This window comes from Giraffa tippelskirchi, chromosome 1 (genome assembly GCF_054371585.1).
Source record: "Giraffa tippelskirchi isolate mGirTip1 chromosome 1, T2T-mGirTip1v1.2.pri, whole genome shotgun sequence".
In the NCBI taxonomy this organism is placed as follows: domain Eukaryota; kingdom Metazoa; phylum Chordata; class Mammalia; order Artiodactyla; family Giraffidae; genus Giraffa; species Giraffa tippelskirchi.
Window position 1 is genome coordinate 58924741 of NC_137275.1, and position 27043 is coordinate 58951783.

The following is a 27043-nucleotide window of genomic DNA, read 5'->3' on the forward strand; positions in this document are numbered from 1 at the left end:
GAAGAAACTAGCAAAATTTGAAAGTTCAAAGAAAGAAATCAAAGTCCAGAAAAATATAAACACTTTTCACATTGCTTTAAGCTACATGCATCATTGCTTTATATAGAATTTTTTTTTGTTTTATTTTGTTTGCCACAAAAATACAGAAAATCACTTCAGTTCAATCATTTAAGATAGTGTTTTCCACTGGATACTACTGAAATTTAGGCATGTATCAAATGCACTCAAAATTTTTAAAAATTTGAGAAGAATAAGTTTTTATGTGAGGGCTTTGTTGATGGGTTTATTTTATTTCTTCCTTTCTGAATAACAACCAAATTCTATTTCAATATGTCATGGATAGCTTTCCATGTCACATAATGGTCATTCTTTCTTTCTTGTAGTTTTCAATTCAGTCGCTCAGTCATGTCCTACTCTTTGTGACCCCATAGACTGCAGCATGCCAGACATCCCTGTCCATCAACAACTCCCGAGGTTTGCTCAAACTCATGTCCATCGAGTTAGTGGTGCCATCCAACCATCTCATCTTATGTCATCCCTTTCTCCTCCTGCCTTCAATCTTTCCCAGCATCAGGGTCTTTTCCAATGACTCGATTCTTCGCATCAGGTGGCCAAAGCATAGGATTTTCAGCTTCAGCATCAGTCCTTCCAATGAATATTCAGGACTGATTTCCCTTAGTATTAATTGATTTGATCTCCTTGCAGTTCAAAGGACTCTTAAGTGTCTTCTCCAACAGTTCAGAAGCATCAGTTATTCACCACTCAGCTTTCTTTATAGTCCAACCTCACATCCATACATGACTACTGGAAAAACCAAAGTTTTGACTAGATGGACCTTTGTTAGCAAAGTAATACCTCTGCTTTTTAATATGCTGTCTAGGTTGGTCATAGCTTTTCTTCCAAGGAGCAAGTGTCTTTTATTTTCATGGCTGCAGTCACCATCTGCAGTGATTATGGAGCCCCCAAAATAAATTTTGTCACTGTTTCCATTGTTTCCCCATCTATTTGCCATGAAGTGATGGCACTATATACCATGGTCTTAGTTTTCTTAATATTGAATTTTAAACCAACTTTTTTACTCTCTTCTTTCTCTTTCTTCAAGAGGCTCTTTAGTTCTTCTTTGCTTTCTGCCATAAAGGTGGTGTCATCTGAATATCTGAGGTTACTGATATTTCTCCTGGCAATCTTGATTCCAGCTTGTGCTTCATCCAGCCCAGTATTCCCCGTTATATATTCTGCATATAAGTTAAAAATGTAGGGTGACAGTATACAACCTTTACGTACTCCTTTCCTGATTTGGAACCAGTCTGCTGTTCCATGTCCAGTGCTAACTGTTGATTCTTGACCTGCATACAGATTTCTCAGGAGACAGGAAAGATGGTTTGTTACTCCTGTCTCTTGAAGAATTTTCCACAGTTTGTTGTGATCCACACAGTCAAAGGCTTTGGCGTAGTCAATAAAGCAGAAGTAGGTGTTCTTCTGGAACTCTCTTGTTGTTTTAGGTAAATTTTATAGATATATTTCATTTAAATTGTACAGTTTGGATATATATATATATACACACATATATGTGTACATGCATATATATATGTAGGAGTATATCCAAAAATGGAGAAAACATGAGAAGATAGTTTACAATGAAAGAAATACAAATGTTACCACCCTTCATGTTCAACCTGACTAGAATTTAAGATAAATTTAAAAAGCAGTGAATGCTGTTTTCATTTATTTAAACAGCTCTTTTAAGTCCTAAACTCCTTTGTTAATGAAGAGGAAAACACATGCTCTCCTAAACTGATGCAAGGAATATAAAATTTTACAACCTTTCTGGAGGCAGTGTTGTGAATTTTGTGATGCATATCAAAAATGTTGATGTATATAGCCATTTGTATATTCCATTAAATAGTTCTGCAAATATGTCCATTAAATAGTTCTTCCACAAATATGCATTCCTATGCTATGACTTTGTGTAATAAGTACACAAAACCATATTGTCACTGCCCTAATGGATCATAAAGTCCTATATAAAGATAATATGAACATACATAACCATATAATATAAATCATTATGAAGGAGGCTCACATGTTACAATGATGAAGACAAGGAGGGTGGGCTATCTGCTTTCAGAGGGTTTTCAAGGCAGTTCTCAAAGATCCATTTGATGGAAAGGAGCTAGAGTCAGTGAAAAGCCTTGGGAAGATAAACAGGAGATACTTGTGCAAAATCTCTAGGGTAGAAAAAAGCTTTCAGTTTTTGAGAAAGTAAAAACAAAATCAAAATAGAGTGGTTTTCAACTTCTTGTTGTAAGAGAAAAAAAAATGAAACAGCGAAATATAGGCAAAAATGAAAGCAAGTGTAAACCAAGGTAAAGTGCTTGGGTTTTATTCTAAGTGCTGAGTGTAAGCTGAAGTCTTTCTTCCACTTGGTCTCTTCTTAACTCTGAGTTACTTTGTCTCTCTCTAGGAATGAAAATATTCTCTGGCTTTGCTAAGGATTCTTAAGCTGTTTAGTTATTCTCTGACAGATACAGTACTCTCCAATCACATCACAAAAAGACTGTGCAGAAATTTTCTTCTTTATTCCTCCCCATATTGTGATTTCTCTGTTGATGACACAGCCAGACTGCAATGTATCAACAGGCATTTCTATCTATGATCCATTAGCATCACATACCCAGAAATTTATTTTCTTTCATGAATTCATGTAGAGAGAAAAACTGATGTGACTGATGTGTACAGAGATGGTATGATTCTGAACAGATCAGAACAAGTTTGTCACATATTAGATTTGTGATTTTTCTGCTGTGGCAGTCATGACGGCACATCACTCAGAAGGCCATTAGACAAAAGCTGCTGCTCCCTTTAAAAAGTCTCCAGCTTCTGCACCTTTAGTTCTGCCACAGCATTCACAGCAAGGCCATACCCAAGCAGCTTCCAGCCAATGACTGAGCACCATGGGGCACCAGAATATGACCACTCCTGCCTTATGCAGGGCTCCTCTAACGAGAAATCTTGGCACTGCACTCTCAGCTGCTTGGGTGAGACTTTCTCAGAGCTGTACTACAGCCTGAGGCTTCTCTCTACGTGATCCCACTTCCTTCCCATTTTCTTTTCACAGGTATTAGACCTGACTCAGAAGGCTCTGCCTGCCTATATCTGCCTTTTACCTTCATGGACATTTTCCCCAGGAAATACCTTGAAAAGTACATTCTTCTGGGCATTTGTTTCTCGGAGGACCTGGGACTTCTGTGGTGGCTCAGATGGTAAAGAATCTGCCTGCAATGCAGGAGATCTGGGTTTGATCCCTGGGTTGAGAAGATCCCCGGAGAAGGGAAAGGCTACCCACTCCAGTATTATGGCCTGGAGAATTCCATGGACAGAGGAGCCTGGTGGGCTGGAGTCCACAGGGTCGCAAAGAGTCAGGCATGACTAACTAATACATTCTCAGAAGACCCAGTCAAACTCAGCTAACTCCAATGAATATATAAACTAACTGCTAAAATTTGATTACATTACTCTTTTGATGAATGTGAATACAAAGCAAATGCTTTTAATCTTAACTCTCACCCTATTGTCTTCTTAATGGTATATATGAGTGTTTTGAGTGAAACTTGAGAGAGATTAGCTAAACAGCTATCACTTCTATGATTAGAGAATTCCATTCATTTCTGACAGTTAATTTAAACACCCTTCTGACCATGCAAGTACATTGAAAATATATGCCATCCATTTGCATCTCAGCAATTGCTTTTTACTTCCTGATATTACTATGCCAAGAATTTTTTTTTTTTTAAGGGCACTTTGCTTATGCTTTATTTATTCATTTATTTATTTTTATACTTTACAATATTGTATTGGTTTTTCCATAAGTTGACATGAATCTGCCGTGGGTGTACATGTGTTCCCCTTCCAGAAGCCCCCTCCTACCTCCTTCCCCATCCCATCCCTCTGGGTCATCCCAGTGCACCAGCCCCAAGCACCCTATATCATGCATCGAACCTGGACTGGTGATTCGTTTCACATATGATAATTTACATGCTTCAATGTCATTCTCCCACATCATCCCACCCTGGCCGTCTCTTATAGAGTCCAAAAGACTGTTCTATACATCTGTGTCTCTTTTGCTGTCTCGCATACAGGGTTATCTTTACCAACTTTCTAAGTTCCATATATATGCATTAGTATACTGTATTGGTGTTTTTCTTTCTGGCTTACTTTACTCTGTATAATAAGCTCCAGTTTCATCCACCTCATTAGAACTAATTCAAATGTATTCTTTTTAGTAGCTGAGTCATATTCCATTATGCATATGTACTACAGCTTCCTTATCCATTCGTCTGCTGATGGACATCTAGGTTGCTTCCATGTCCTGGCTGTTATAAACAGTGCTGCAATGAACATTGGGGTACACGTGTCTCTTTCAATTCTGGTTTCCTTGGTGTGTATGCCCAGCAGTGGGATTGCTGGGTCATATGGCAATTCTATGTCCAGTTTTTGAGGAATCTCCACACTGTTCTCCATAGTGGCTGTACTAGTTTGCATTCCCACCAACAGTGTAAGAGGGTTCCCTTTTCTCCACACCCTCTCCAATATTTATTGCTTGTAGACTTTTGGATAGCAGCCATTCTGACTGGTGTGAAATGGTACCTCATTGTGGTTTTGGTTTGCATTTCTCTGATAATGAGTGATGTTGAGTATCTTTTCATGTGTTTGTTAGCCATCTGTATATCTTCTTTGGAGAAATGTCTGTTTAGTTCTTTAGCCCACTTTTTGATTGGGTCATTTATTTTTCTGGAATTGAGCTGCAGGAGTTGCTTGTATATTTTTGAGATTAATTCTTTGTCCATTGCTTCATTTGCTATTATTTTATCCCATTCTGAAGGCTGTCTTTTCATATTTAGTTTCCTTTTATGTGCAGAATCTTTTAATTTAAATTAGGTTCCATTTGTTTATTTTTGCTTCTATTTCCAATATTTTGGGAGGTGGGTCATAGAGGATCCTGCTGTGGTTTATGTTGGAGAGTGTTTTGGCTATGTTTTTCTGTAGGAGTTTTATAGTTTTTGGTCTTACGTTTAGATCTTTAATCCATTTGAGTTTATTTTTCTGTATGGTGTCAGAAATTGTTCTAGTTTCATTCTTTTTACAAGTGGTTGACCAGTTTTCCCAGCACCACTTGTTAAAGAGATTTTCTTTTCTCCATTGTATATTCTTGCCTCCTTTGTCAAAGATAAGGTGTCCATAGATGCATGGATTTATCTCTGGGCTTTCTATTTTGTTCCATTGATCTCTATTTCGATCTTTGTGCCAGTACCATACTGTCTTGATGAATGTGACTTTGTAGTAGAGACTGAAGTCAGGCAGGTTGATTCCTCCAGTTCCATTCTTCTTTCTCAAGATTGCTTTGGCTGTTCGAGGTTTTTTGTATTTCCATACAAATTGTGAAATTATTTGTTCTAGAAATGAAGAACCCCAGGGTTAGTAGAAGGAAATAAATCTTAAAAATTAGGGCAGAAATAAATTCAAAAGAAACAAAAGAGACCATAGCAAAAATCAAAAAAGCCAAAAGCTGGTTCTTTGAGAACATAAATGAAATTGACAAACCATTAGCCAGACTCATCAAGAAACAAAGGGAGAAAAATCAAATCAACAAAATTAGAAATGAAAATGGAGAGATCACAACAGATAACACAGAAATACAAAGGATCATAAGAGACTATTATCAGCAACTATATGCAAATAAAAAGGACAACTTGGAAGAAATGGACAAATTCTTAGAAAAGTACAACTTTCCAAAACCGAGCCAGGAAGAAATAAAAAATCTTAACAGACCCATCACAAGCACGGAAATTGAAACTGTAATCAGAAATCTTCCAGCAAACAAACGCCCAGGACCAGATGGCTTCACAGCTGAATTTTACCAAAAATTTAGAGAAGAGGTAACATCTATCCTACTCAAACTCTTCCAAAAAATTGCAGAGGAAGGTAAACTTCCAAACTCATTCTATGAGGCCACCATCACCCTAATACCAAAACCTGACAAAGATGCCACAAAAAAAGAAAACTACAGGCCAATATCACTGATGAACATAGATGCAAAAATCCTTAAAAAAATTCTAGCAAACAGAATCCAACAACATATTACAAAGATCACACATCATTACCAAGTGGGCTTTCTCCCAGGGATGCAAGGATTCTTCAATATCTGAAAATCAATCAATGTAATATACCACATTAACAAATTGAAAAATAAAAACCGTATGATTACTTCAATAGATGCAGGGAAAGCCTTTGACAAAATTCAACATCCATTTATGATAAAAACCCTCCAGAAAGCAGGAATAGAAGGAACATACCTCAACATGATAAAAGCTATATATGACAAACCCGCAGCAAACATTATCCTAAATGGTGAAAAATTGAAAGCATTTCCCCTAAAGTCAGGAACAAGACAAGGGTGCTCACTCTCACCACTACTATTCAACATAGTTTTGGAAGTTTTGGCCACAGCAATCAGAGCAGAGAAAGAAATAAAAGGAATCCAGATTGGAAAAGAAGTAAAACTCTCACTGTTTGCAGATGACATGATCATCTACATAGAAAACCCTAAAGACCCCACCAGAAAATTACTAGAGCTAATCAATGAATATAGTAAAGTTGCAGGATATAAAATCAACACACAGAAATCCCTTGCATTCCTATACACTAACAATGAGAAAACAGAAAGAGAAATTAATGAAATAATTCCATTCAGCAGCGCAATGAAAAGAATAAAATACTTAGGAATATATCTACCTAAAGAAACAAAAGACCTATATATAGAAAACTACAAAACAATAGTGAAAGAAATCAAAGAGGACACAAATAGACGGAGAAATATACGTGTTCATGGATTGGAAGAATCAATATAGTGAAAATGAGTATACTACCCAAAGCAATCTATAGATTCAATGCAATCCCTATCAAGCTACCAATGGTATTTTTCAGAGAACTAGACAAATAATTTCACAATTGGTATGGAATAGCCAAGAATTTCTTTGACTTTTTTGAATACTAAATCAAATATTTGAGTTTTTGGTAAAAGCTATATTATATAGTACCATCATATCACAGGGCTTCATTGATAGCTCAGCTGGTAAAGAATTGACCGATAATACAAGAGACTCCAGTTCAAATCCTGGGTCAGGAAGATCCCCTGAGGAAGGGATAGGCTACTCACTGTAGTATCCTTGGGCTTCCCTGGTGGCTCAAATGGTAAAGAATCTTCCTGCAATGTGGGAGACCTGAGTTCAATCCCTGGGTTGGGAAGATCCCCTGGAAGAAGACATGGTAATCCACTTCAATATTCTTGTCTAGATAATCCCCATGGACAGAGGAACCTGGCAGGCTACAGTCCATAAGGTTTCAAGAGTCAGACACAACTGAGCAACTAAGAACAACACATGTAATATCACAGATTTAGTGATCTCTATTATAATGACCACTTTACATTTCTTCCAAATAAGCATAATGCTAGAAAATTAAAATAAGCCATAGATCATATTATATGTAAAGAACATATTTATTATATAAGCAAAATTACTTTTATTGTTATTATTAGGGCTCTGCATGTACCACTTAAGCCCAGTTATCCAAACAGTAAGACCCACAGAGTCCAACAGTAAGAATTCAACAAGCAATTATTAATACCATCCACATTTCTAGGAGATGTAGGAGTGATAAAGGTAAGTAATCAAGCTGTAGTCAAAGATGCCTAAAATATAATAGTGGATATGTGTAAAATGAAGGATAGGGCCTGGAGAATCCCACGGACAGAAAAGCTTGGCAGCCTACAGTTCATTGGGTCACAAGGAGTTGGACATGACTGAAGCGACTTAGCAAGCAGGGCAGAACAAAAGTAACCACTGTATTTAAAAAATACCTTTAAAGCCCAAGTTAAAAATAATCTGAGGAATGTGAGGAAGGATCCTTCATGGAACACTATCAGGAGTACAGTTTCAGTGAAGTGAATAATCCACATCTCAAGGGATTAGGAAGAAATGCATAAAGAGAAAATGCAGTGACAAACCTCAGATAATTTTCCAGTAAAGTATTGGAAAAAGAAAAGTATAAAATGGATTGCCAACTTGTAAGGGGAAGGAGAAGTTGGTGAGTATTTTGACCTTTCACTCCCAGGAATTTGCCTAGTCCTTACCCTGACTTCATTTATCGGTATAGAAATAGTTTATAAAGATTAAGTTACTTTCCCGGGTCATATGTCCTGTTTCAGGTTAGGCTGATACTATAGTTTCTGTCTCCCACTTAATCTCAGTGTTTTTTTGTTTGTTTGTTTTATACCATGCATCAGGGGCCTAAAACACCACCATACTCACAGGTTATTATTTTTATTATAATTTTTATGGCCTTGGAAAAATAGAAAGCAATTGTAGTTTATCAGATAAGCATCTAGAATCCAACCATTGATATTCCAAAATTAAGCAAACGTTTAGCTCCCTTTCATTCTGTAATATGCAAAGTGAGCCCTTCCTTCAGCATTGTATTTCCCATGAACCAACCTAGCTTTTCATGTTTCCCTGTTGGACTTGTCACTTGAAGTTGATTTCTCAATTTTTCTGGAGGCTACACCTGAGGGAGGGATCAAAGTGCCATGTTTCTTTAAATCCAAATGATAAAGAATATAAAATTCTAGTGCAGAAAAGGGGGAGAGGCAACAGGATCAAAAACAAAAAAATGATGAAGAGGTGATTTTTTTCATGTCCTTGTAAGTGCTGATCCCTACACTTTCAGCATGCTCAGTGCAGATACAATGAAAAGGAGATACTTTTAGAAACTAAATTTGGATGGTAAAATCTTTGTGAAAGCCTCTAACTTTACCTGGGTTTTTGCTTGATTCATACCACATAGGGAAGGTTGTGTAGCCATAAAATTTCCCAAGCTTCTGCCTTCAGTACTTCTTGTCATTATTTAAGGTATCCCTGAGGCCACAGATGCTCTAGTTTCTAGTTCCCAGAAAAGATAAAACACTGGGTGAAAAAATTTTGAGTCATTTTTCTCTCTCTTCCTCTGCAAACTAATAGAAAAGAAGAGAGGAGCAGAGCTGGGAACAGGGATAAGAACATAAAATAGTAAGTTTTGCTAGTCTAGTCTTTCTAGTCTTTAGCCTAACACTGGTCAAATTAGCTTTAGAAACAAATTGGTAAAAAGGTCAGTGGGTTATTTGTTTAAAATACAACTTATCTCAAGGAAAAAGACTTTTAGCTAATTAAGATTTAAGGATACATTTTTTCAAAGAATGGAGTAGATGTAGGAAATTTTAAATATACGTTATTTAAAAGAACTAGATAGTTTTTGCTGGAAAAATTCATTGTAAAATTTCACAACTTAAGAGTTGTATTTCATCCTGTTGGCCAGTATTCTTCTAAACTAGTGATTCAGTCTACATACAAAGAGAGTTCTTGTAATTTATCTTTTTGACCAAGAAGCAAGCACTGCAAGAATATAGCCATTACTGATAAATGTGTATTCAACGATGCCAGTACTCATCTTAGTTGCTGTTTTTATCTCAATATATAATAAATATCTATGTCTACATTATTTTTGGATAGAGATCAAATGATTTAAATTCGAACATGTAAATCTCATCCACTCTGGTATTTGTCATAAGACACTGAATTCTTACACTTACGTCATAAACATAATTAGATGGAAAAAATGTTATTTTCAAACACTTGACAACCCATTAAGCCTCTCAAAATTTTAACATGAATATCTCAAAATAGTAATAATGATGTAAATTCAAGAGAACTAATTATTTTGAGTAATTCCTTTAGTTCTCCATAAGTCAATCCAATCATAGTGAAATAAGTAGAATTTGCTTTTGACATCCATACTCTTATAGTAAGGTATAGATCCTGATAGTGAAAGTCAGTAATCTTAATTTTGTTTGGCTTTATAATTGACAAGGTACAGTTTAACAGGCATGATCTATTCTAACCCTTTTAACAGCATTATATTTTCTTGATGAGGGATCAGAGTTACCTATTGGTAGAATCAGGATGCGAACCAGTATTCCAAATCCATGACCTGTATTATTTCCACTATAGCATGAAGAAGGAAATGGAAATAAATTGTGATAACAAATGGAAAGAAGATACAGATTTGCCAAACCTAATTTTAAGCATGAACGAATCATGACTATGGAACAAAAAGGAAGTGGTGATTATAAGATAAGGCAAAATCTGCCTTGCTGCTGCTAAGTCACTTCAGTCGTGTCCGACTCTGTGCGACCCCATAGATGGCAGCCCACCAGGCTCTGCCGTCCCTGGGATTCTCCAGGCAAGAATACCGGAGTGGGTTGCTATTTCCTTCTCCAGTGCATGAAAGGGAAAAGTGGAAGTGAAGTCGCTCAGTTGTGTCCGACTCTTAGCGACCCCATGGACTGTAGCCTACCAGGCTCCTCTGTCCATGGGATTTTCCAGGCAAGAGTACTGGAGTGGGGTGCCATTGCCTTCTCCAAAATCTGCCTTAGAGGTACAAAAAAGAAAACCTATTTCAACCATAAAGATCATAAAATAATCATTAGAATTTCAAGTCGAATAGTTCAAAATTCTGCTGATTCCACATCAGGTTTCATGTCTTCGTTGCCAACACAGAGTGATACACAAACACAGGCAAATAAAAATGCAATATTAAAGAAAGAAAAGCAACAATTATTGAATACCTAGTATGTTATATATACTAGAACGTTTACATACAAATGTAGATTTTATCTATACGACAACTTCTAATGTTGTTAAAAAATTTACTCTATATGGTCATCCATCATAGATTCCATTTCTTCACTAAATAATACCATGAGGGTTATTTGCATAAATATACCTTATATGCTTGAAATGAATATATATTCTGTAGTTCATGGGTGTAGTGTTCTCTCTACATGTATCTAGCACATTATAGTTGTCAAATCTGTTGTTTACATTGTTTTTACTCATCTTGTATCATTTAATTATTCAGAGAGTTGTTGATTCATCTCTTTCTCCTTGTAGTTTTCTCAGTCTTTGCTTTATATAGTCCAGATTCATTAGTGCTTATATTTTTCTTATAAACTGCATGCTATAATTTTATAGTATGTAGCACTCTAATACGGCTCTCTATGTTAAGATCTAATCTGCTTTAGCTTTTCCTAATGCAATCTGACTTATTTTTTAATTCTTTTACAACATATATATTTTTATTAGTTTTTTTTAATGTGTCACTTGTATAAACTACACGTTTTACTAAATATAAGAAACTTGGTTTTAACTGATAAATTTACTTCAAGTACATTTAAAACAATTATTCCTATAGTTATGTTTATATCTACATATAATTTTTAAAAAATTTCTATTTTTCCAACCTATTCTTTTTTTCTTCTTTTCTTTCTTATTTTTGATAGAGTTGGAAATTTTTAAAGTTTTATTGAATACATATATATCATACAGAGGTCTTCAAATAATAATTGTAAATCTTGATGTACTAATAAAAAACAATCAAGATACTAAAAATACATATCAAAAAGAGAGCATTAGCAGCAGCTCAAGAATGCCTTATTGTAAGCTATAACCTTTCTTCCTTCCTTCCTCTACAAGGATAACCACTAAACTAACTTCTAAGACTATATATTAGTTTTACCTGTGTTTGAAATTTATATAAATGAAGTCATAGAGAAGGTATTCTTTTGATCTGGTTAATTTCTCTAAATATTATGTTTGTGCAATATATTTGTATCAGTTCAGTCAGTCGCTCAGTCGTATCTGACTCTTTGTGACCCCATGGACTGCAGCACACTGGGCTTCTCTGCTCTTCACCAACTCCCAGAGCTTGCTCAAACCCATGTCCATCAAGTTGGTGATGCCTTACTTATGTATAATTGTAATCAGCTTAATGTCAAGTTTTATGGAACTCAGTTATACATCAATTTTAACCCTTCTAATGTTTATGGATTTTTGGACTTTACATTTTTGGATAATATAAACATTGAACATAAACAAGAATATTATGAACATGCTTGTACATGGCTTTTGCTTCATAAACACCCGCAGTTTCTAGGGTAGTAGTTTTTCACTAAGGGTGATTTTTGTCCCGTCTTTCAGGGGACGTTTGGCAATATCTGTTAATTTTTACGTATGTAACAAATGGAGATGGTAGTTACTATTGGCATACAGAGGGTACAAGACAGGGATGTGGGAACTCATCCATTAGTCACAAGACAACTTCCCCAAACAAGTTATTCTACCCATGATATCAACAATGACATCGTTGGAAAATCTGCCTTAGGCGTATACTTACGAAGTCTTGAAACCTAGCGGGTTAAGTCCTCATACTTTATTCTTTCAGTTTATCCTTCTTTGTGTTTTAAGGTAAAATTTGAATCAATATTGATTTCCATTTAAAAATTGCTAGAAATGTAATAAGAAATGCACTGAATCCATTAATCAGTTTGGGAAAGTTTTTTTTTTTTAAATTGAGTTGTCCAACTTACAACTTAGATTGTTTCAATTATATGTTTTTAACAAATTTCTCAATATTGCTTTAAAATTTTATGTGTAAAGGTTCTATATGTTTAAATTTATGGTTAAATATTTTATACTTTTATGATATTGTGATGGTAGGTAATTTAAGTTCTATTTTTAATTTTTTTTTCTATTGACCTTACATGAAAGTTCTTACATATCTTTTATAATGTATGTATTCATTCTAATGCCTTACTTACAGGTTCTTTTGCATTTTTCATGATGTCCTTATGTCATACATGAAGATGACGGTTTTATGATCTCTTTCGCAATTCACATTTTTTTGATCTTATTGTACTGGCTGTGTAGCTCAGTAAACACTCAATAAGCAGTTTTAAGTGTCATAATTCTTTTATTCTTAAATATAACTTCTTTGCTGTATATTATACTATTCATAATTTATCATTTTTTTGTTATTCAACTTTAATATTTTCTTCTGACCTACAGACCGACTAACTCATTCTCTCCTCAACTGTGTGTCATCTGCTGTTACACTGTCCTTTGAATTCTTATTTCACATTTGTATATATATATATTTTTTTACTGTAGAATTTCCATTTACTTCTTTTTCTTTATATTGGATCCAACTCTCCAAAACGTTCATTCTTTTCTGTTAATATTTTTGAAGTCATTGAGCCTAGTTGATATAAAGTTCACAATTCACTGAATCCCTTTGGGATTCTTTCTGTTATCCATGGTTTCTTTTTATTTGTGGTTATGTGACTTTTGTCTCCTCTATGCTTAGTTGGTTTTTCTACTGGGTAACGATCACTGAAAAATGTAACAGTGTAGAGAAAATTTGAGGTTCTGTATGATGCTCGCTTCCTTAAAAGTTTAATTAAATTTACTTTTGCCAGCCTGTTTGCCTAAAGGCAATAATCATTTTAATCAAGTAAAGGATTAAGTAATTGGAATCAGAGGGTTAGTCCCTGTGAGGATTGATCTATTTCCAGTTCTCCTTTATTCCCAGTATCTAGGCCTCCAGAGAACAATTTAAAATTTAAGTTGTTATCAGGGACTTTTCCCTATAATTGGAATAGCACAATTTTTGTTCTCTTAGCCCTGTCCATAGGAAAATGTTTTATGAGTTTCCATGTATCATAAACACTTCTTAAATGGTAGCACTTATTATAGCTTGTGTTAATATTAGTACCAGACACATCATAGGTACTTGTGGCTTACTTCTGACTAATTAGATAAATACTGTGACTTTGACTGCAGATAATGTGGTCTGGTATTCCCAACTCTTCAAGAATCTTCCAGTTTGTTGTGATCCACACGGTCAAAGGCTTTAGTGTAGTCAATGAAGCAGAAGTAGATGTATTACTGGAATTCCCTTGCTTTTTCTATGATCCAATGGATATTGGTAATTTGATCTCTGGTTCCTCGGCCTCCTCTAAATCCAGCTTGTACATCTGGAAATCCTTGGTTCATGTACTGTTGAAGCCTAGCTTGAAGGATTTTGAGAATTACCTTGCTAGCCTGTGAAGTGAGTACAATTGTGTGACAGTTTGAACATTCGTTGGCATTGGCCTTCTTTGGTATTGGAATGAAAACTGACCTTTTCCAGTCCTGTGGCCACGCCTGAGTTTTCCTAATTTGCTGGCACATTGAATGTAGCACACTAACAATATTATTTTTTAGGATTTGAAATAGCTCAGCTGGAATTCCATCACATTCACTAGCTTTGTTGTAATAACACTTCCTAAGGCCCACTTGACTTCACACTTTGTGAGACTGTGCTGAATATATACAAATATGTCCCCTGAAAAGAGTCTCTCAATAACAGATAACACTGAATCTCCATTGACAGGCATCACAGACTTCAACTTTGAAAGGCTTGAGGAAGCAGGATCTGACAAAAGGGATGAGGTGGAAGTTGGCTTTTTAACATGTTAAATGTACATAGTTATGTAAATGAACATAGTTATGTGTTAAAAAGCAACATTTTCTCTATTGAGTTCTCAGCGTTCAGAATAGAAACCAGAGCATATTAAAATTATGTAATGAAGCAAAGATGTTTTTCTCAGCCAGGAAATCATTTGCCTTGTTTTCTTCCCCCATGATGATTCACATCAGAAGAAAAGATGTAAAACTGCTAATATGAAATTAGCCAATTAGAAACAGAATGTTGGAACCCATCAGTTTATGTGTGTTGCTTCCAGTTGCCTTCCTATTTATTAAAAAAAAAAAAAAAATTGCCATAGAGAATGCTGTCACTTTTCTCCAATTGATTCAATTTTATAGTACTTCTCAAAAAAAAAAAAAAAAAAATCCTATACCTATAGCCTAAGCTAGTGGTAAAGCCTTGTCTTTACTCAAACAACAATATAGATCCTTCAGGTATTTCAATATTCCCTGTTAAGCCAACTTATTTTTCCTTGTGATATTTTTGATTAAATTTGCTTATTTAATTTAAAATAAAAAACATATTTAAAGTTAAAAGATAAGCTGTGATCAGGAGGCCACATTTTTAAAATATACAGTTTACAAAAGATCAGTTGCCACAATATGCTAATAACATGCACTCATACACACACACGCACACACACATACAGTGAAATACTACTTTCCTTATGATTTTTATAATGGGATGTGTGTGTTAGTTGCTCAGTCATGTCCAATTCTTTGTGACCCCATGGACTGTAGCCCACCAGGCTTCTCTGACCGTGGGATTCTCCAAGCAAGAGTACTGGAATGGGTAGTCATTTCCTTCTCCAGGGGACCCAGGGATTGAACTTGGGTCTCTTGCATTGTAGGCAGATTCTTTACCATCCGAGTTACCAGACAGTAATGGTAGTAGGTAGCCAAATTCTCCCAGTCATCAATAATTGTATATTTAAATGGCATTCATTATTTTATGTATTAAAATTCCATGTTTAAATATCTATAGAGCTTTAAAGTCTACGTTCTTATATTGATATCACATTGGTGGCGTACACCCCTTTGGCATAAGCTACCATCCATGTGTAGAGTCGCTTTATTTTCTGGATACCGAGATGTCAGTTTGCCCATAAATATTTATGAGCTTCTATTCCTACAAGTAGTTACCTTTATGTTGCAGGGTTGGAACAAATTTTTCTTGTAAGTCTTGAGTCTAATTCAAGTATAAGATAGATCGTCTTCAAACTAATGAACTAGCGGTGTGGTACTTTTACAAAAGTGATATTACTAAATACAGCAAATACTTCTTATCTGTCATAGTCCATTATTTAGGCTATGGATGCTATTGCCATCCCTTTCTCTATTATGTCCTTTAAGAATTTACCACAGTCCACTGTATGTGACATTCTTCTTTGGCATATTCTCAAATCTATAGGACTGATGCCTCACATGTACCTTAAATTCAGCTTCATGTTGCTAACTGCTTTCTATACTTATCCACCTGGATGAGTGATTGTTACCTCAAGATCATATAACTTGAATTAATGTCACTATGTTCCCCACCACCACCAAATACAACTCAATTTTTAATTTTTATGTTTCTAGCAATTCTTCCAATATTCACTTAAAGGCAGTAAACCTGACTGGCTTATAGTTGTCTGTGAGGCAAAAACCATTATCCAGAAGAGTGTACTGTCCATGCCTCTCATAATACAGCCTACAATTTTCCAAAATACACAATGGAATTTCCTCTTCTTGTTCAGGTAGAACATTGTGTTTGATATAAATAGTGATCATTCACTGACATCAAGATTTGATAAAATTTTCAGTGTCATATTTGATAATTTTCCCTCTTTGTTACTGCTGTAATCTCTGCAGCCACATGGAAATTACTTAGCACCAGCTTGTACTCCTATATTGATCTTTTTTTTTACATATATTAAACAACACTGAGTGAAATTTTTCTGTGTGTAAGCCTTCTGCCTGTAAGTTAATTTTTTCTTCTTAGCATATCTGATAGTAAATATGAAACAAAATGGAGAAGATTATTAATTCAGAGATGATTTAGAAGTCATTGAATTTTTCCTTCTGGCAGACTGTGAAAAAGATTACACATCTAGGTCTCTTTTGAGAATATAAATCCAGTCATAAAATATGAAACCAGAATCACTTTTCCTCTTCTAGAGTTTAGTACAGCGTTATTCTGTCAAAAGAACACACTTGGAAGAAGAAACAGCTAAATTTATGTACTAAAGGAAATTTCACAGTTTATTTCTCTGAGTTTTAAATATTTCAATTTCCTATTTTCTTCTCCCTCCCCACCCCCACTCCTGGTGATCACAATCAGTGAAAAATGCCAATAATAATAGAGGCATTTGCACTGCTACAAAATTTAAGTGAAAACTCTTGCCAACAAACACCAGCTGTACTGTGATCCTTCACTGTTGACTCATTTCACTATTCAGCAGCTTCTTTCTCCCTTTCTATCCTAGCTTGGAAATATGTTATGAGAATTTCAGATCTCAATACATATTTTAGAGTGCTTTAAAAATCATTCATTTGCCATGATAAGAAAATTTTAGATAAGCAACAACAGGAAAGGGAAAGAATGTCCTCATCGTATCAGTTTAATTACTTCCACATTCAAAGCACAAGCAGATTCGCATCAAATCTGTTAGAACAATGATCACTGCTGCCAGGCATTGTTAAATGGTTGTGCTCACTAACCAACTCCATAAGATGTCGCTGCAGAACAAGCACCTCAGAGCACTGATAAAATAGACCAAATGAATCTCTAAAAAAATAGAATTTTGATAAATTGTTTAAAAATCAAGCTTTCTGAGAATTTTAAAAGCTATTGACTTTAAGACCCTTTTTATAAGAAAAACATAACTCATTTCCTTCTACTGAGACCTTATTTGGTTCTTCATTTAATGTTTAGACATTTATTTTACAATGGACCTAACAAAACTTATGTTTACTTATTATTTAAAAAAGTATTTGTTAATTATTTTGAATTATTTTATATTAAGTGAAATAAGTATTTTATAGCAGACTTGAAATCTGTCACCACTTCAATCATTCAGAATTACTTCAGTATTTAAAAATTTTCCAAGCAAGTAGATGGCAAATAAACTGTTAGCAGTTTTGGAATCCAATGTATCTGACCTCCTGGACTACACTAGACCAACATGATAGTTGCATGCTGATTAAAAGAAATGTGGAAACCAGAGGCAGAGCACATACAATCTTTACTCCCAGGCTCAAAACATAGGAATTCTGCCTTTGTCTAAGACCTAGATCAGATGTCTGACAGTGAGTCTTCTGAGCCTCTGAGTTCCCATTATAGTCTGAGATTTGTTTTTGTCATTGCACGTTTTCCACCGTGTACCATGGTTGCCTGTGTGCTTAGCTTTGGTTTCTCAAGCTTCTTGAGAATGGACTTCCTGCCTTCTTGCTGCTTATATAATAAAACTAAAAATGCTAACATAACAACATAATAAAAAAAGTCTTCTGTAAAGGTTTCTGCATGCATTTTAAAATGTTGATTATCTCTACTAACCCTTGTGAGTTTGGTGAGCTAGTTTGAGAATTATGACCACTTTATCAGTTAGTTTGTTCCCCAGGTTAGAGACGTGACTCAAATTCAGTATTAATTATTATCATTGGTCTTTCAGTGAGGCATTCTCATTGGCACATAGAAGGCACTGAATAAATATCTAAGTCTTCTTATGAATTCATAGACATCAGAAGCAGCCCTTTCCTAAATATGTATGCCTTTTATTTTTTGACACTTTGCTTATTCTATGCTGAGTTATGAATAGCTCGTTTCAGCATCTCATTTCGGGCTCCAACAAACTAACTCTGAGGAATCTCATAGTTTTCCTAGTTTCTCTTCTGTTGAACTCTACTCATCAGGATTCCTAACTGCAAACCAAAGAAATACTGTCTGATTAACATAAGCAGGAAACTTATTGAAAGTACACCAGGAAGATCACAAGGAGGGAAAGAAGCTGCTCTAGGTGGGAACAGCTGCAGAATTTCCAGGCAGAGCAGTAGTCTTCCCAGGACACTGCCACTGACCTTGAAGCTTTCTACTGTCATCTCTGGGTTCTCTCTGCCCTTTCTCGGGACTCCTAAGCACTGCAGTCATTCCAAATAATTGTAAAGGACCCCTACCTTTCAAGTGGTCTCTAAAAATGTAATGTCTTCAGTGGAAGCCTATGCTTGGCTATGCTCAGATAACATGAGAGGAAGAATGTAGAAGCCAATTCTTCTTACTTTTTCATAGATACTTAGGAGAAAAGCTTGAGCTTCTGTCTTGAGGACATACACTTCCCGAAGTTCCCTACTGAGAATATATAATAAGAAAAAGCAAACTGAATAAGGACTTACTTGATATAAGAGGATAAGGAAATGAAATGGGAATTTTTTAAATTTTTTTTATCAACTATGTGGCTGTCAGGCTAAGTGTCCTGCTAAGACACGTGTCCAGAGGCTTTTTAGCAACTTAGTGATTCTGAAATAAACTTTAATTAAGACTTGAGACTCTATTACATGTTTCACAGTGTCTGTCTGCTATGATGGAGAAATAAAAGTTAATACTGGAATTAATAAAATTTAGAGAAGGCTCATGTCTTACCTCTTAGGCTTCTGAGGACCATCCTGGATCAAATTTTCACACCCTGTATCTGTGGCCAAAGCTGCCTACTAATGTGATTGTGCTTAAAATCTAGCTTCTGGGAGGCAATGTGAAAGGATATTATTCTCTTTGGAAAATGTCTGAATAAGTATTGAAGAATGAGGCACAGACCAGACTCATAACACTGCGATAGACTGAGAATAGAAATTCAAAAATGTATCTTCTTCAACTCTTATGTTTGACAGAGCTTGACCATTTAGCCCAAAAGTTCTTATGGCCTTTATTTTACACAGTATTCACCTACATATTTAATTGTAGATAACTGTTTACACGTGTTTAAGTTATTTGGAGATTTCTATTATGAAAATACATAATATTCCTAAATAAAGTATACAAATTAATTGTAATTTAGAGTTAGTGAGTTCTGAAGGTCAAGCTTTTTCATCAGCACATGATAAGGACAATGGTAGGGCTTTATCATCACTGTCCAGAGCTTCAGGTTAAGAAGTCCTCCTTCTACCTACTGGGTTAAAAAGGGCTGGCATTCTTACTACAGTTTTAACCAAGTTCCCCTACCCCTTCATGAACTGAACAAAGATGAGCTCAATAATAAAAATTATTTCAAGCGTTTTGTTCAGTCTTCATTTTTCTCACTGGAAAGATATATAGAAAAAAATGCTTTGGTGTTACTTCATTTCTAAGATTTTGCTATAAAATCGCCATGGAGGGAGAAAAGAAAATTATCTCCTCAGGAAGAAGTGGTAACACACAAATTATGACTTATAGTTTTTATTTTTTATTTAGAGGTTTTAAATTAATAGTTGATCATTGATGGTATAGTCTTCCCCTGAAAGGAGAATATCTTATACCTCTTCCTTTAAACAAAATGGAGAAATAATATTGTTACATTTTGTTCTTTAAATATAAGACATATTTTAAAAAAACTTGAATTTGAGTCACCTTAAAATATTGTTCATTTTTCAGCATAAAAAAGAAACTATAGCCTGATGTTTCCTTAATCAAACTTTTCAACTATTCACTTTTACATATCTCTGTTTTTACCTCACAAGTCATTCTTGCCACAAAATAAGCCCTGTAAGTTTGCCTTATTAATATTTCTTATCTCATTTGAAATGAAATAAAATGTCATAGAGAAATGATATGAAATATTAAGCAAAAACTTGTCTTCTAATTGCAGAGGAGAAGAGAAAAACCAGCAAATATACGCACTGAAATTATTAGTGCATGAAGCACAGAGGTGATGCTGATCAGTTGACAGACCTCCAATTTCACACGGCTGCAGTGCATTCTTTGGTAAATTTAATGGAAGAAAGAATCAACCAACCAGAAGCAATCTAACACAGTCAAACAAATGTCTGTTTAATAGATGCTGGATCCTAAGAAAACACTAATCACCATGCTACGTGTTAAGTTTTTGCAGAGTCAGGAGTTAACATGATTATTTTTTCTGTGAGTCACCACATGTTGTCCTTGCCATCATCATTGTTTCCTGCAGAAATAAAATGCCTAAGGGTTACCACAGGCTGATACACAGAGCATGCCAAATTACACGCTGTATCACACCATCTGCCAAACCACAGATGAGGACGCCGCAGCACTGCAGGAAAAAAAGTCATCTGAAATGAGTACTTTAGAGAAGACAGGTATGTTTTGATCTACTATCTGGAATTATTTTTACAGAGCCGATGATAAAGCACTAATGACAGGGTGTGGGTGCCAATGGAATCTTAATTAGGAGTAAAATCCAAAAGCCCAACCCTGAAGAGTTTACTAAGTTTTAACGGAAGAGAGTCTGGATTCAGCTAGTGGCATTTGTTCTATTCTCATTTTTTAATTAGCATCAAGAAGTTTAATTAGAAGCATAGCATATGAGAATCACAGGGAACACAACAGCTAGAAAGGACCAAAGACTTCTCTGGTGCAGCTGCTTCATTTTTCCCAATAAGTCAGGGAAGATGTGGGGAAAAGACGACAATGTGAGGGCCTAGCAAAAGCAGAGCCCAGATGAAAGCGTGTATATTTGTAGACCTGCTTGAAAAATGCACACACACACACACACACACACACACACACACACATACACACACATAAAGATCATTTGTTCAACACGTATTTCTATTACTCGAGGTTTGTTCTTTATCTGCAGATCATGATACTGTCAATACTAAGCAAGGAAATCACACAAATGACAAAGATCATTATTAGTATGTCATGTTTTCTATGTCTTCTCAGAACCTCTCCATAAAATATGATGCAACAAAGTCAATTGATCCTCATCATTTATTTATTCAGTAAATATTTTTGACCAACTTCTATGCCAGACACTTATAAAAGTGAAAGTATTAGTTGCTCAGTCTTGTCCCACTCTCTGTGACCCCATAAATTGTAGCCTGCCAGGCTCCTCTGTCCATGGGATTTTCTAGGTAAGAATACTGCGATGGGTAGCCATTCCCTTCTCCAGGGTATCTTTCCAAACCCAGGGATTGAACCCAGGTCTCCTGAATTGCAGGCAGATTCTTTACAATCTGAGCCACTGGACAGATACTAAGTAGGAAATAAAATGTGGAGGAGGAAAGAATTAGAATGTTCTGCACCAGAACTTAGAGACTTAGAGAACATCAAGGTACCTGATCATATGTTCCACTTTAATGTACCAATTAAACTCAGTTCTATAACACATCAGGAAATCAAGCTCCTCCAAGCAACTGTCGACATGACAGTACTAAAAAGTCAATATGCTCTTAGGCAAAGTGCACTAATTCAGAAATGAGTTCTGTATTCTACTCTTAGTGTGGCTAAAACATTAACTTAGTGAAAAAAAAGTTGTCTGTTAATACCAGTTTGTCTAAAAATAAAGTTGGTTGAATTATACAATGTTAAGGACTTTTACATCTCCAATATTTGCTTTTGAGAACTTGATGTGCTTATACTGAAATGAAGGGAGAGCAGCCAAACTGATATGTAAGTGTGGGGGCTTTAAGGAGATACTCCTTGACTTGACTTCTCAAGATTTTCAGGTTCAAATCTCTTGCCTAACTAGTCCTTCTGTCCATATTAGTTATTCTTTACTTTGTGAGTGTATGCTGAATGGTTTGCTCAGGAATTCTTTGAGTTCAATTTGAGATGTTGGGATTATCCTAGTAAGTACATTTATGCCTGGGATAAGAAGGTACCTAGTAGAATTGCTTTCACATAAATGTTTCAAATAGAAAACTAAGTGAATTTGCTAGAATGTCTTTAAATCAGGTAGATGAAAGCCAAACTTGAAAGTAATTCCTCATTTATTTCTAATATTTCTAACTTACATAATAAAATCAAAGATGAAATTGTCTTCTGTAATAAAAAGTAAGAAGTCAACTCAATAGAATTTATTGACAACATGCCATTACTTGGCACTCAACACTGTAATAGAAATAATTGTTAAGATCTATGGGGTAGAGACAATTGTTGCTATATATATGGATTTACTATATATTAGGTACCATTCTAAGTTAAATACATGTATTACCTTATTTAATCCTTGCAATGTTATGGGTCTGTGATGTTTTTGAGCAGCACGGTATCATGAAAGAAATACCCAAATATCAGATGATTTGGGAAATTATACTTAATTCATTTGGTTTTCATGTAAGCTATTCTCTGGAAAAGGGGTGGATTAGTTTTAGACTATTCAGAGAAAAAATATTTTGTCAATATAGTAATCAATTATGTCTTTTATAAATGAACTCATAAGCTGCCTATACTTAATGAGTTAACACAAATGTATCTCCAACAGTTTTGAAGTTATTTTGTTAATTTAATCCTATATTTTTGGTTTACAAGCAAATAATGGTATCAAAGAAGTAAAGTCACATTGAAGAAAAAGTAAAAGTTGGAGGCATTCTTGTTTTGTAAAAAGGATTGTAAAAAGAGTTTGTTAGATTTTTGACAACAAAGAGTGTAAAAAAAATGAATGTTTGTTACTATTAGAAAATTTCTAGTTTAAAGGGTGAGAAGGATGTTTAGAAGCATGAAAATAATTCAGGAAAAAAGTACTGAATAAAAGAGTATAATGAAGACATTAAGAAAAACATGCTCAGGAAAAATGCTTGAGTAACTAATATTTTAAAGAAAAGCAACCTTAAAAGTACCTATAAGCTAAACTGCCTGAATTTTAAAGTCTTACGGAAAATGAATAGCATTCATTAAATACAGAGTTGAGCTTCCCCCATGGCTCAGCTAGTAAAGAACCTGCCTGACAATGCAGGAGATGCAAGAGATGCGGGTTCAATCTCTGAGTCAAGAAGATAGGAAATGGCAACCCGCTCCAGTATTCTTGCCGGGAAAATTACATGGACAAAGGAGCCTAGCGGGCTATAGTCCATAGGATCACAAAGAGTCGGACACGATTAAGTATGCACACACTCAAAGTTAATATTACAATAACAGTAGAAGAGTTTCTTGAAAAATATCTATCACACCAAGAGCACAAAGGAAACAAGTAAAAATATTTTCCCATTAAAATTCATGTGACATGATGGTATAAATAAAACAAGAACAGAGGAAAAAAGCAAATAAAGATCAGTGAGGAAACTAAATTTTAAAATATTATAGAATAGGCACATTTTCAGCTATAAATAAAAGGAAATATATGAAATTCTAAAGTATTGTTTAACAAAATATTTTAAGCTAGTTTAACACTAAATTTAACACTAAAACTCATCATGAAAGTTGCTCAGTCATGTCCGACTCTTGGCGACCCCATGGACTATAAAGTCTATGGAATTCTCCAGGCCAGAATACTGGAGTGGGTAGCCTTTTTCTTCTCCAGGGGATTTTCCCAACCCAGGGATTGAACCTAGGTCTCCCACATTGGAGGGGGATTCTTTACCAGCTGAGCCACAAGGGAAGCCTGAAACTCCTTCAATATCTTCAAAATTATTATAAACAGAGTGAAGGACTTCCCTAATGGCCTGGTGGTTAAGGATAAACCTGCTAAGGCAGGGTAATCAATCAATCCCTGGTCAGGGAAGATTCCATATGCCATGGGGAAACTAAGCCTGTGTGCCACAACTAACGAGTCCATGCTCTGCAAGTGGCAACTCCTAAAGCCCAAGCACCGTAAGCCCATGATATGCATTAAGAGAAGCAACCACAGTAAGAAACCTGCAACTTGCAACTAAAGAGTAGCCCCACTTACCAAAACCAGAAAAAGCTCGCTCATAGCAAGAAGACCTAGAGCAGCCAAAATAAATAAGTAAATAAATTTTAAAAAATAAAGTAGAGACTAAATAAATTATGCTAAGTAATAAAAATATAGGTAGTTGAACTTGTCAGAACCTTGGATAGCCTATTTTTTCTGAGACCATAAAGACACAGGTTGATTACTAATGTTTCCCAGTAAAATGGAAAGTTGATTAAAATTACTAATTATTGGGAATGAATAAATATTAAACAGCTCAGATTGTCAGGACAAAATATCATAGACTGGGTGACTTAAACAACAGAAATGTTTTCCTCACATTTCTGGAGACTGGGAAGTCCAAGATCAAGGTGCAGGCAATTTCCTTTTCTGTTGAGCCCTCTCTTCCTGTCTTATAGATGGCTGCCTTCTTCACCACCTCCAAATAGCAGTCTCTCTTGAGACAGCTCTGTTTCTCTTTCTTTTCTAAGGTCACCAGCCCTATCAAATTAGGGTCTCACCTTCATGACCTCATTTAATTTTTTATCACTTCCTCACAGGACCTGTCTCCAAAAACAGCAACATTGGGGGTTAAGGCTTCAACATGAATTCTAGGGGGAGAAAATAGCAACATAGAAACTTGGAATTGTATCAGATGACTTGATATCATGTGCCTGATGCCAATTTTCCCTTTTACCATTAAATCTTTTGATAAATGAGAAAATCAGAAGTTGTTTACTTTTACCTGAAAAAGTAGCTATCTATCAGAAGTAAAAATATTTAGGGAAAACCAAGCTTGCCAATTAGTTCTAAGGGGAATGCTAAAGTCGATCACCAGGCTTCACGGTAAGATGAAGAGCAGGTTGTAATAAAATTTTTTGGTGGCCACGGAACCTATGGAAACGCTACTTTACAGTAATAAAGATAAAATAAATAAAATAATTTTGCCCATAAATGATGAATCTAACCTTGTTTTGTAAAGACTAAATTTGACCCCAAGAACTAATCAGACAACTTTAAATGAAGCAGACTAAACTGCCCATGAAAAGGTTCCCTGGGGTCAATTCAGCCAAGAGAAAACAAGTAATGGGTCCAGAGCTTTGGAGGACATATCTACATGGATATACAGGAAAGAAATCTAAATTATTCACAAATTCCAACCAGGTCATCTATACACCTTCCTGCAATGATGCAAATTTTCAAATATGTTCCATTTCTACCCCTGCCCTATTGAAACCAGCTGCCAAAATAGCAGTCACTGTGATTGAAAATGGAAATCAGGTCATGTGCTTTTTGCTTTGACATTTCCAATAACTTCTCATAAAATTCAAACTGTTGAATTTGATTTATAAAGCCCTCCATGAACTGGTGAATGCATACCTCCATGAGCTTATGTCTTATCACGCTCATGAATTTTGCTCTGAATGCAACACTGAAGTTCTCAGTGTCCTTGAATTTCATCATACTCATGTGCATCACACTCTTTCATGTGCAAAGATATTTGCAATGGCTTTTCTTTCTTTATTTCTTTCTTTTTAAATGGTCTTTTTTCTGCTTTCTGTGATTAACTGATGACTTCCTATCAGGCATTTCAGTTCAGGTCAGTCGCTCCATCGTGTCTGACTCTTTGAGGCCCCATGAACTGCAGCACACCGGGCACCCATGTCCTTCACCAACTCCTGGAGTTTACCCAAACTCATGTCCATTGAGTCGGTGATGCCATCCAACCATCTCATCCTCTATCGTCCCCTTCTCCTTCTGCCCTCAATCTTTCCCAGTATCAGGGTGTTTTCAAATGAGTCAGCTCTTTGCATCAGGTGGCCAAAGTATTGGAGTTTCAGCTTCAACATCAGTCCTTCCAATGAACACCCAGGACTGATCTCCTTTGGGATGGACTGGGTGGATCCCCTTGCAGTCAGAGGGACTCTCAAGAGTCTTCTCCAACACCACAGTTCAAAAGCATCAATTATTTGGTGCTCAGCTTTCATTATAGTCCAACTCTCACATCCATACATGACTATTGGAGAAACGGTAGCCTTGATAAGACAGATATTTGTTGACAAAGTAGCCTCTGCTTTTTAATACACTGTCTAGGTTGGTCATAACTTTCCTTCCAAGGAGTAAGTGTATTTTAATTTCATGGCTGCAATCTCCATCTGCAGTGATTTTGGAGACCCCCAAAATAAAGTCTGACACTGTTTCCACTGTTTCCTCATCTATTTGCCATGAAGTGATGGGACTAGATGTCACGATCTTAGTTTTTTGAATGTTGAGCTCTAACCCAAATTTTTCACTCTCCTCTTTCACTTTCATCAAGAGGTTCTTTATTCTTCTTCACTTTCTGCCATAAGGGTGGTGTCATCTGCGTATCTGGTTGAGTAACAACCATTTACATTTGACAAGTAAAAATTACATGACAATTTACTGCTCATCTAACCACTAAACCATTCAGGTATGCCTAAATCAAAGGAGTACCTCAAGGCTGTATATTGTCACCCTGCTCATTTAACTTATATACAGAGTTCAGTTCATTTCAGTTGCTCAGTCGTGTCCAACTCTTTGCGACCCCATGAGCTGCAGCACACCAGCCCCATCTTTCCAACACCAACCCCCAGAGCCCACCCAAACTCATGTCCACTGAGTCAGTGATGGTATTGAACCATCTCATCATTTTTCGTCCCCTTCTCCTCCTGCCCTCACTCTCATCCAGCATCAGGGTCTTTTCAAATGAGTCAGCTCTTTGTATCAGGTGGCCAAAGTATTTGAGTTTCAGCTTCAACATCAGAT